This window comes from Podarcis erhardii (genome assembly GCF_964252035.2).
Source record: "Podarcis erhardii genome assembly, chromosome: 3".
In the NCBI taxonomy this organism is placed as follows: Eukaryota; Metazoa; Chordata; class Lepidosauria; order Squamata; family Lacertidae; genus Podarcis; species Podarcis erhardii.
In genome coordinates this window covers 37,899,596-37,911,023 of record NC_138507.1, presented here as the reverse complement: position 1 = coordinate 37,911,023, position 11,428 = coordinate 37,899,596, and the positions used below count along the sequence as shown (strand labels likewise).

The 11,428-nt window shown below is 43.0% G+C and overlaps 2 long non-coding RNA genes across 16 annotated transcripts in view; both read left to right on the top strand.

Moving 5' to 3' along the window:
* The first annotated feature begins 2,310 nt into the window (after nt 1-2,310).
* On the top strand, nt 2,311-4,175 carry LOC309339507. The gene is made up of 2 exons (XR_014155425.1): nt 2,311-2,828; nt 3,926-4,175. It is a non-coding gene; the product is annotated as an uncharacterized lncRNA (long non-coding RNA).
* Nucleotides 4,176-6,440: 2,265 nt separating this feature from the next.
* LOC309339338 overlaps nt 6,441-11,428 on the top strand; it is a 77,640-nt gene continuing 72,652 nt past the window's right edge. For 6 of the 15 annotated variants that reach the window (XR_014155197.1, XR_014155198.1, XR_014155200.1 and 3 more), the window contains exon 1: nt 7,016-7,905. This is a non-coding gene — a long non-coding RNA (uncharacterized lncRNA). Of the gene's footprint in view, nt 6,749-7,015; nt 7,906-11,428 lie in introns of those variants that run through there. The other 9 variants (XR_014155188.1, XR_014155196.1, XR_014155190.1 and 6 more) reach the window with 9 other exon arrangements.

Genomic DNA, 11,428 nt, shown 5'->3' with positions numbered 1-11,428 from the left:
GTGTATTTGTAAATTCCTCCCTTGGGCCTTCAGAATGACATTTGACTGCATGAAATATATGCATAAATGCTGAATTAGCATTTGTAAAAAAAGGATTTGTAAAAGGAGCCTCTTGAAACATCTACATTTCAAACTAAGATAGACAGTGGCAGAATTGTTGAAGAAGCTATTGCATTGTAATCATCTGTTAATTAAGAATAGTCACAAAACTGCTATGATTTCCATTTATTTAACAGCTTGAGACCATCTTCTTGCTAGCTTCAATTGGAACAATGTGTAAAATAAAGTAAAAAATGGTGACTGTTCATTTGCTTCATGAACAGGTCAAACAGTAGTGTGTGTGTGGTTGGTTGTTTTTATTAAAAAAAACCTGAAACAAAAACCCTGCTACATGCAGTAGCTCTACGTTTGTTTGTCTGAGAGCCAAAGGCGTACTGAATTTGTGACCACCCGAAAAGAGGTTTCCTTAGCAATTACAGGCATGTGAATCAAAGCTTCCTTTCCTCCTCATGTGACCTTTTCCCCAACCAGTTCAACAGCAATGAATTCCAAGCACCCACGGCGTTCATGAATTGATAAACAATGCTTTGTCAAGTAGTCCAAGCATTTCTGCCTTCATTACTGTGAAATTAGAGTTTTATTCCCTCTCCTACACCCTTCCAGACTCTTAACATGGTCCACAAGCGCATTTTCTTTTGAAATCAAATAGCACCAAGCATGCAAATATATGTGTGGGAAATGTCCAAGCACGTGGGGCCTAAAAGTGCCAAACTGCTAGCTGGATTGCGCCTCTACTATTTCTTATCAATCACTTGGCATGTGTTCCATCCTCTCCTGTGCAACATTCAAAGTCAACATAGGACTAAGCTGCTGGTGGAATCTGTTTTGTCTTGCCTATGCGAAGTGGATAGAGCACAGCTGGTGCTGCAGTCGCTTTGACCCCTGTGCTTGTAAGTAACAGACCTTACATACTCCACAGGGAAGAGGCGGTTGGTTGCTGAAGAAATAGCAGTAACTACGGTACTTTCAGGACAGCGTTTCTCCTCCTACAACAGCATTAATAGTTAAAGGGTTTCATGGTAGGACACTTGGGTCCTGCACTGCAGTTCTTCGTTTTAAATTTAACTTCTTTGCTTGAAAAGGCAACTCCAGTTCACAGATTAACAGAAACAAAATACAGGGTTGTGGGGGCAGTTTGGGGCTTTTATTGGAGATCCCTGCTAGATAGATATTTAGAGCTCAGGCCCCACTGCACTAGACATTTAAAGCAGTATCCTACCACTTTAAATGGACATGGATTCCCCTAGAGAATCCTAGGACCTGTGGTGAATTAAGGCTGTTGAGACCCAGGCCACTAGGCTTTGTAATATTTAGTAAGCTGTGCTGGAGAATGGCGTATGAAATAAGGAGCGTAGTAATCACCTCCTGAGCTGTTTGCTTTACATGCAAGGTGTGCTACACTTTAAAAAGGTACCGTATTTTTCCGTGTATAAGATGATTTTTTTTGCCTCCCAATAAAGTCAAAAATTGGGGGTCGTCTTATACATGGATGGTGAATGCACAGGGGCTCAGGTTCAGACTCTGGTGCGAGTAGCCTGGGCTTGGGTTCGAGCTCTGTCGCGGGCAGCCCAGGCTCAGGTTAGGCTTTAGGATATACAGAAGCATTGGAGAGTGGGATGGAGTCAGAGGAAGACCCTGCTGAGGTAAGGGTTGTCATATTCCAAAAAGTGAAAATCCAGACACAAAAGTTGTTGAGAACATGCTTATATGTGTGAAGGATGACATTAATGTGCTGGGGGGTTTTGTGCTGATAGTGCAGAATGACACATCTATCTATCAATTGTCTGGTAGAATTTAATAACATGCGACTCGTGTTCTTAACGGAGAAACATGCAACCCTCCTCTCTTCTGAGTCTGTATTACTAGTACCTAAAGAAACAGCTCACACAAAGCAGCCTCTTTCCCTGTCATGTTTCTTTTAAAAGAGCTATTGTTAAAGTGCTTCATTCTGGAGTGCTTTGATTGTTGTGTTATGTACAGAACACTGTAATTAATTTAACAACAGGTCCTTTGAAGGTCAAATTGCCACTTTGAATATCAATGTGTCCAATATACTGAATGCATTTAGGGGCACTCTTTATATCTTGCACCTCTCCTAAAGTGTCTGAGATAGATATATATTGTGGGAGTGCAAGTGTTCTGGAGATCAACCTGCAAAACTGAAGAAACTGATACTTTTCAAATACCATTCAGTGTCTTTTGCTCATTAGCAGTGTAATGTATGCAATCTTAATTAATATATCTACACACTGGGTCACTTGTGGGGCAGTTGACCAGGGATATTCAGTTTTCTTAAATGCAGTTTTCATATTTCACAATGATTTGCAAAGGTAAATATAAATATATACATTTAGGAAGGCACAACAGTAGACATATTATGCTTTTGGATGACACAGAATAGAATACTTTCAAAATTAAAATCTGGCAGTGATCTACCCCCGTTTTTTAGGGGTTCGGGTCAAAGTTGTTTAATCGCTCAACTAAACAGCGCTGTGGAAGCATTTTGCCTCACAGCAATAACTCCATCTTCCAAGATCAAGAGAAAATCCAGGCAAGGGAGATGGGTGGGGCCGGGTGCTCTTAGGCAAAAGCAAAGGAAAATGAGCCCACAATCGACTGCAACCTCCCGGGGATCAACCAGTCGATCCCAATCGACCTGTTGGACATCCCTGCCATAAGGAAACATGGACCCTGAGAAAGCATGCCTGGAATCCCTAAACTCTCACATTGCTCAGAGATTGGGGTGCCATGCAACAGTGGTCATCTTGGTATGATGCCAACATACTAAATATGTTTGTGTGTAGTACTTATCCCTTTTAATGGCACATAGTACTAATACGTACAATGCTTGTATTTTGTTAAAATTTTGACAAGAAGTATAATCTCCGGCAGGAGTCCAGTCATTTTTTCCTGACCATAAGATCTCTGCTTTGCTGCTTTCTTGAATACAGAACTATGCTTGTCCAACTCATAGCCATAACAAAAACAGCTTCATTTCCAAAAGTCTGAAAGTTAGTATTTGTGTAAACAGAAATCTTGCATCAACTGTTTTAGTCCCATGAAAAGTGGGAGACTATATATAGCATGTGACTTTGCTGATTAATATTTATATGCAAACATACTTTGCAAAACAGTACCAACATGACAGGAAAGAGACTGCTTCGCGTTAAAGACTACCAGTGGCAATATGCAAGCAATGTTTTTGAACTTAGTCCCAAGGTCACCTTTATGAACCTTGTTTTATCCCAAATGGGGTCTATGTGGACTATTTTTCCTCTCTGCTTTCATTTTAATTATGTAGCCACTCTTTTAAACAGTGACAATTGTTTCCTCTTAGTTATTTTGTCTGGCAGTATACCAGATATTGCCAGATATTCCAACTATCTACTGGAGAACTTTCAGAGTGTACTGTAAGCAGGTGTGACTTAGTCCTCTTCAAATGAACACATAATAGATATAAGCACAAACCCAAGAGTGTTTGGAGTTCCAACAATGCATACAGGGATGCAGACATATAATGTTTTTGTTAAGGGTATTCTAATGTGGAAATAATCATAATCCGGTAGTCACCAGTTCTGCAAACATTTTTTTTTTTGGGGGGAGGCTGGTAATTGTGGGAGTGCAAGTGTTCTGGAGATCAACCTGCAAAACTGAAGAAACTGATACTTTTCAAATACCATTCAGTGTCTTTTGCTCATTAGCAGTGTAATGTATGCAATCTTAATTAAATCTATTCAAGCTTGCGTACTGAATCAGAACAAGAGTGTATTTCCTTTCCTGGCCTCCTACGCAGCAACTCTGATGCAACTTGTAGGCCTAGTTTTTCAAAAGTCTTGTTTAACCACTTCTTTTCCTTTGGTTCCAGTTTTTCCTCACTGCACCATCGCTGTGAAACACTTAGCAGAGGATGAATTCTATTCACAAATCATGTATATATGCATGCGAGCTCAAGTCCACTGCCTACTTTGTATTTGGGTGGTGACTTTTGGTGGCAAATGTATCATCACCTCTTCATCTCGTTGCTGCAAAGAAAATAAGTAGCTTATGGCAGCTTATTTTATTAAGTAACAACTCATGTTAATTAAGGAAAGAATAAAGCTTCTTTGACATGGAAAGATCCTTGCTGTCTGACTTACTAAAGGACAGGTCACTCCGCTGAATATTCTACCATTCTAATTTCTGCAACATAACTGTAATAATAAATGATGGTTACAAGCTTGGGAAACAACACATTCAATACTAACTTGTACTTAAGAGTGTTGTACACAAGCTTTTACCTTAAAGCATTACTGATTACAAATAGAAACTCAGCGGTTGGTTCTGTGAACAACAATTTGCATGGATTCTGTCAAGTTGTTGAGGTTTACTATCATGGAAACAAATCCTATAGCTTTGGAAGACGGAAGTCAAGCTCAAATAATGTGTATTCAGGCAACAGAGGTTTCAAAATGTTTGACAGTTTGGCCATATGAACCATTGTTCCACTTTCCTCTGTTGGTTTGACGTATTAAGGTACTACTAACACCCTCTTCACTCACAACTCCAGCCATATGGGTGCCACTTTCCCATAGTGCCCTCTCATGTAACTGAGATATGTTTATGACTGTTGCAAGCATGTCGGTTTTTCCACACCGAATTAACATCCTATCAGGACAGTGGGTAATACTCACATGATCTGGACTGCCCACATTTGCTGGATCTACACACATACTACAACCACAGAGAGAACCACAATGACCTGATTTGCACAAGACACCAAACTATGTTTATTAAACAATGGTTTATCAAACCATGGTTTGCCTGAACTCTTTGATGTTTAATGCCAACCAACCACAACCTGAAGCTATGGTTTGCTGCTGGCTTGTGAACCTTGGTTTAACTATGGGTTGGTATTATGTGTGATTTTGGCACACTTTGTTAACTATTTGTTTGGCCAGCCAGCCACAGATGCTTCCCAAGGTACAAAAGCATAAGGCAAGAGTACAGTAGTTGGAAAGCAAACAAAGCTTTGGAGATGCAAACCGTGGTTTGCTAACAGTATGTGCAATCCATGTCAATGGGTTAGCATGTTTTATGCAGCCAGGTGCATGAGGAGGGGCTCAATCTGTCTTAGTTATCTACTCCAGTATGCTTGGAACCATAGTCAGTAGCAATTTGTACAGACTAATGTTGTCAAATGTTTATGCACGGAAGCTTGGTGCCTTTAACAACCATATGAAGGTTCATACCAACTACGTTCTCCTTCCCACAACTCCATATTATGCCATTTGTTATGCCCTCCCCTTAAAAAACAAGCAACACGTTTTCCCTATACAGTGAAGAGCCCGGTGAAAATATCTGGTTGTGGGTTTTTTTGTTTTAAAGAATGATTTAGTAAGTATACCCACTGTGTATTTAGTTAAATTGTTTAGTGAACCACTCAGTGCCACAAAGGCAGTTTACTCAGATTCTGCAAAACAGCATACCCAATATCCCCCAATATAAAAATATTTATTAGAATTTCAAGGGGTGGGAGTGGGGAAGGACATAAGTTGAATTACACAAGTAAAAATAAATAAATTAAACCCACACTCACTCAGATTTTGTCAATTGGCCCCAGCGAATCATTATGCATTCCTCATTCTCCATTTGCCACAAAATTCCCAACTGTTCAGGACAGCTTTAATCAACCTACTACACAAAGTCCAGATTTAGGGGAAGCGGCTAATTTCTGTCTTGCACAACTAAGCACGTCTCTTAACTTCCTTCCTCGACCCTTATTCAACACCCTTTCCTCTACCCTTAAGAAGATAATAAGATCAAAGACCCGCGTAACAACACAAACGGGTTTCAGTAGGCACACGTTCTGCCTGAAGCCAGACGTTCTTGCAACTCCTCACCATCATGTGCCGTATTACATTCCAGCCGTGTCCTTTATTCGCTCGCGCGCGCACCCACCCGCTCTCCCCACCGAAAGCACTTCCAAATAAATACCGCCACAACCAGCAACTAGTACGGCGGCGGCCGCCTTTCTCTCAGCCTCTTCCACAGCTGTTCGACCCTATTAGACCACCGCGGCTGGAAGAGTTCCGAATGGAACGAGAGGGGAAGAGGGAGCATTCTATTCCCTTTCCTACTGGTCCGTGGCGCCGGGACTCTCCGGGCTCCCGACGTTTCATTGGCTAACACGTTTCTCTTCTCCCCACCCTGGAGCTAATTGGTGGAGCTTGAGTGTGGAGAGGATGGAATCCCGGGTACGAGGCATGCATATGTGTGGAGGGCTCGGGGTGCAAAGCCGAAACTGACCCGCCCTGCTGGTCACCTGCAACAAACACATATATACACATACACATATATGCATATTCTCTAACACACACACACATACATATGTGTCTGTTATATATATATATATGGGTATGTATATGTATGGATTGGGATTGACTTTTAACAGGGCGCGCGCGCACACAGACGCACTGTGCCTGCGTGAAGGCGGTTCTGTGCACACCCGGGAGGGCGCGGGTGTTTGGAGAGAGCGCGCGCATTTTCCTTGCATTGCTACGCAGGGCTCCCTCTGAAGGGGATTCGCGGCTGAAACTGAGGGAGTTTGCAGCTGTCAAGGGGAGGTGGAGAGGCTCCTGTAGTTGAAGCAAGAGAAACAAAGAACATGGCGAGGCATTACAAGCAAAGCGAAGAAGAGGTGGAGTCTGAGGTGACGGGAACCGAGTTTCTTCCCGCCCCTTGGGAAGCAGGCGGGCGGCGGGGGGGAGAAGAAGAAGGGAAGGACAGTCGGAGGGGAGGACCGTGGCAAGCCGGCGGGGCTCCCGGATGAGGAAAAGCGAGCAGGGGCGAGTTTTGTTTGTGGCAGTTTCGGGAGGAGGAGGGGGCTACACGTGACGCGTTTGGCGCTCAAGTTGCGCGATTTGTTTCATTTCCCCTTAAGTGCAACAACTGCAAGTAAGAGTGGGAGGGCCGCGCCAGGATCCGTCCCTTGTGGAGAAGAGAGGCTTGTTGCAGCCGTCCTCCTCCTGCCGGCTGTGGGGGAAGAAGAGCGCTGTGGGGCGAGCGGGCGGAGTGGACCTGGCACGCCAAGGGGACTCTGCCGGAGCTTCGGGAGCCTAAAGTCGGGCAGAGGAGCGGGTGGCGGCGTCGGGCTGCCCCGCCTTTTCTACCCCGCCGGGACCAGCGGGGTTGAGCGCGAAGAACTACGCCGCAGGTGGAAGGAAGGCTGCTGCTGCTGCTGCTGCTGCCGCCGCCGCCTTTCTCCCCTCGAGGGAGGCCTCTCTGTGCCGTCCGGGAAGATGCTTTTGGAGGAAAGAGGCCGGTCGCCGGTCGCCTGACTTCGGTTGCTTCGCTGCGTGGCGTTGCAAGCCGTAGGGGCTGGAAAAATAGGGGAAGGTCGCCTTTTCCCTTGCGCGCGGGTGGCGAATAGCGCGCGCCTTGCTACGAGCAGAAGGCGAAGGAGCGACGTTCCCGAGCTGCATTTTTGTGAGGGACAAGATTTCCCGGGAGCTTGTGTGGCTGCGAGGGGTGGCGGGAGACGGAGCCCGGGTGCCCTCCTCTTTCGAAAACTGTAACTTCTGGTTGATCTGGAGAGAAGAGGAAACATCATCGCTTTCCCTCCCTTCTCTCTCTTAACTTAGGACCTAAATAGCAACTGTGGATCGCAAACAGGGAGAGGTATTGGCAAAGGGATGAAACACATCGTGTCCCCTTCCTGAATACTGTAGTAGATCAAGCGGGAAGGCTCGAAATGACTAACCTTAAGTTTGTTTTGTTGTTGTTACAGCGGTGGAAATGGCAGGCTCTTACTTACAAGTTCTGGAAGTGGTGGCATAACGGGAGTGAGCTGTGCAGGTGCAGCGACAGGTATAGAGGGAAAAGGAGCAAACTGCTACCTTTCTTTTTTTTTGAGAGGGTCCATAGGAGCGGAATCAGGTTAATCAGCTGTGCTTGGTAGTTGCTTATGGCCCAATCCTATGTGTTTACTGGGATGCCCCACTGAATTAGCTATAGAGTTTACTCCAAAATAAGTGCACGGAGAATTTGAGTGGGAGACTAACTTCTGAACTCTTGTGATGGGAAGTCAGTAGTTTTTCTTAGCAGAGATTGTTTGCTAACGCAGCAAAGTGGGCTTATGTGCAGCAAGAGGAGCTGACAGGGCTGCTACAAGTGCATATGAAATGCCTCTTTTGTATGTAAGCAAGCAATTCTGTATTTTAGGGTTTTAAAAAGAAGCCATCTTGTTGGCTGAAGTGTGTGGAAAATCTCTCTAGCGTTACCTTTGACTTTAATTGTACAGCTGCGGTTGTTTGGTGTAGGGTCTGTGTTATGCTTGTAAAGAGGAGTAAATGTTTCTGAAGTTCAAAACGCAGCTTAAGCTGTTTTGTGCTCCCCCAGTCCCTCAGAGATCAAGGCGAATCTTTTTCTTTTTTAAAAAAACACCCTCTTAGCGTTAAGGAGAACTTTAATACCACTTCATGTCATTGTTGACCTTGGAAGCCAGTTCTAATGGGTTTTCAGCCCTCAGAGGCCACTCAAATTCATTATTCAGATAGAGGGTTTACAGTCTGCCCTTGGGAAAGCATAGAAATATGCTTTTGAACCATTTGCCCATCTTGACATGGTAGAACAGCTCACCCCGCCCACAAACTACATTAAAGGGGGACATACTAAGAACAATCTTCTAGCAAATAATGTACTCTCAGTTCTTTTTTCCAGTCCATCTATGTTAAAGATTATTTAATGAAGGCTTTTGCAGTATACAGATACAACTCTGTCACCCACTGCTTGATTCAGCAGCATGAAGATATTGTTTGTATTTGGGGAGCACGCTACATTGGTTACTGCACCAACAAGGTGCTTCACTTTTGGCCAGTGAAATGCGTGGCTTTTCCTAGAAAAGTGTGCAGTAAGTTGAGTGCTTCCTGAGAAGTTTGACCGAGCCCAAAATATGTTTATGGCATCAAGGTTTGTTTGTTTTTAAGTACTGATAAGTTGTATTGTTTTACACGATAATGTAGTTGGGCACACTTCAGAAGTTGCGCAGTCCAAACCTCTTCACATCAACATACTGTTTCCCCAAATGCCCAGTGATCTTGGTGCAAAGCAGTAAGGGGTGCCTTGGTCTACTTGATTAAGCACAGTTAATAAGACAGCTTAGCAGCATTCTAGCCATTCGTATAAATACTAATTACTCTTTTGCAGAAAACAGTGGTTATCTATTCTGCATGTGCATACACAAACTTGGTGCTCATAGAACTTTAATGTAATACGACCATTATAGAGTTTGAGGATGCCATTACATACTGACCAAACTTCAGAAGACTTTCTCTCCCCCTCAGAAGTGTTGACATTTAATTGACCTTTGAAGGCTCATTCTGTTAATCATACTCAAAGCACTAAAGCTATGGTCCACTGATCTGGTGTTCTTCCATTTAGCCGTGTTCAGCATATAAATTCTGCAGCATAATTGCTACTTATTGAGCAAGAGTTTCTTTTCTTTTCTGAAAATGAGAGAGGCTTGCTTTGCCTCAGGCAGGGCACTTGTAGAGTTCTGATTCCAAACTGCTTTCCTGTCATTAGTTGGAGGGTGTGGCTTCTAGTTAGGAAAGCAATGGAAATTCTTGCCTGCTTAAACTGCTTTTTTATGCTTCCTGAAGCAGTTTGCAAATGGGTAGATGGATAACCTTGAAAACTTGAATGTCCTCTGCCTTGCATAAATTGAAGCATGTGTTCTAAAAATGACCCATGATCTGTAATCTCTCAGATTTTATTTTCCTGGGACACTTAGTATTACATTTTTGAAGCAGGTTAACATCCTAAGTAAAAACAATGCAGTGGGGGGGGGGATGTTTATGTTAAACGTTCAAACTATAAATATATTTAAAGAACTAATACATACCGAGCACATGCATCCTTAACTTTTTCCTCAAGACTTGCCAAAAACCATATTAATAATCATAGATCATTTTTGTGTGCAGGGCAGTTACTGAGGAGTTAACTTGGCATTAGTTGTATTACAGAGGCAGAACTTTTGTCTGAAGTGCCAGCCTTTGCTTTGTGTTTGAACGTATTGGAGTTTGTGTGTTTTTCATTTGAGCTTGTTTTCTGTATGTGTCTTGTTTTGTGTGCTTTTTATTTACTGGAATCTTAAAAAAAATACACTAGCCACTAGGCTGGTTTATTAAGTGACATAACGCTTGTAGATATGATTCCTTGTTAATTTGCCAGTGCAGCTGAAAACAGAAGAGGCTGGTTTTGTATGAATAGATTAATGACACCTTAGGGAAGGAGAGGTTGGATTTCTCCGTAATTTTGCTCATACAAACCAAACCCACAAATATAGAGGGTGGAGACGAGCTTGGAGACAGTTCCCAAACTGTAGATTTGTTTGACGTTGCTGGCACTCTACCCAGGCCCCAGGGTAATAATTTAGTGTCAACATGTACATACAGAGTTACAGGCTTATGGTACCAAGGTGATAGATGTCTTTGAAATACCTTTACCATCTAATCATATAACTTAAAGCACCAACACATAAATGCATAGGATGGTCATTAGTGTAATCAAGAAGGTTAAGGGTCTAGGTCTCAGTTATGGAACTCCGCATTTGTGGGCCTTTCAGTATTACGTGGGCTGCTAATATTGGCACGGAACTTGCTCTCATATCAGTAGTTTAAGTGAAGTATGCATAACGACCTCAGACTTGATACAGTGCTTCAAAGGCAGTGCTGCTAACTTTAAGACATAAAATAGGGATTTCCACATCCTGTTTGAGGTACAATCTCTGACTGAGCCATGCAGCGCCAGCAGTTAGAAGTGTAGATTCTACCACTGCAATGGAGATTGAGTTCCCCCACTTGGCCAGCTTCTCATTCTTTAATAGTACTTGCCTGGATTTTTGTTCAGATACTTGTATTCTGTCTCCTTCAAGACCATTGTGTTTCGGCCATGTTTAGTTATTGTTGCATCCGTGAGGATGTGCTTATGCCAATTGACACCCACTTCAGCATGGATGTGGAGCTATCGCTGCAATGAGGTTATGAGCATTAGGGCTGCTAGATAATACCAGATTTGAGGTGTAATATAAAATTGGTCATAGGCTCCCTGGTTAGAGTAATAGTAAGCTCAACAGGATGATAGTGTACAGCATACATAATTAACTAAGGGAACTTGCCCAGTCCTTTTTTTCATTAAAACGTGCTTTCTCCTGTCTGTAACTTGAGGAGCAGGTTTACCATTAATACAGGAAAAGAAATCTGTTGGATTATTCAAAGTCTATAAAAATAAGCTTTCAAGAGTTTTATATATTTGAAATATCATCTGTTCATTTGTTATATTGTATATAGCGTGGGCCACATTTGGCACCCCAGGATTCCTAATATGGCCT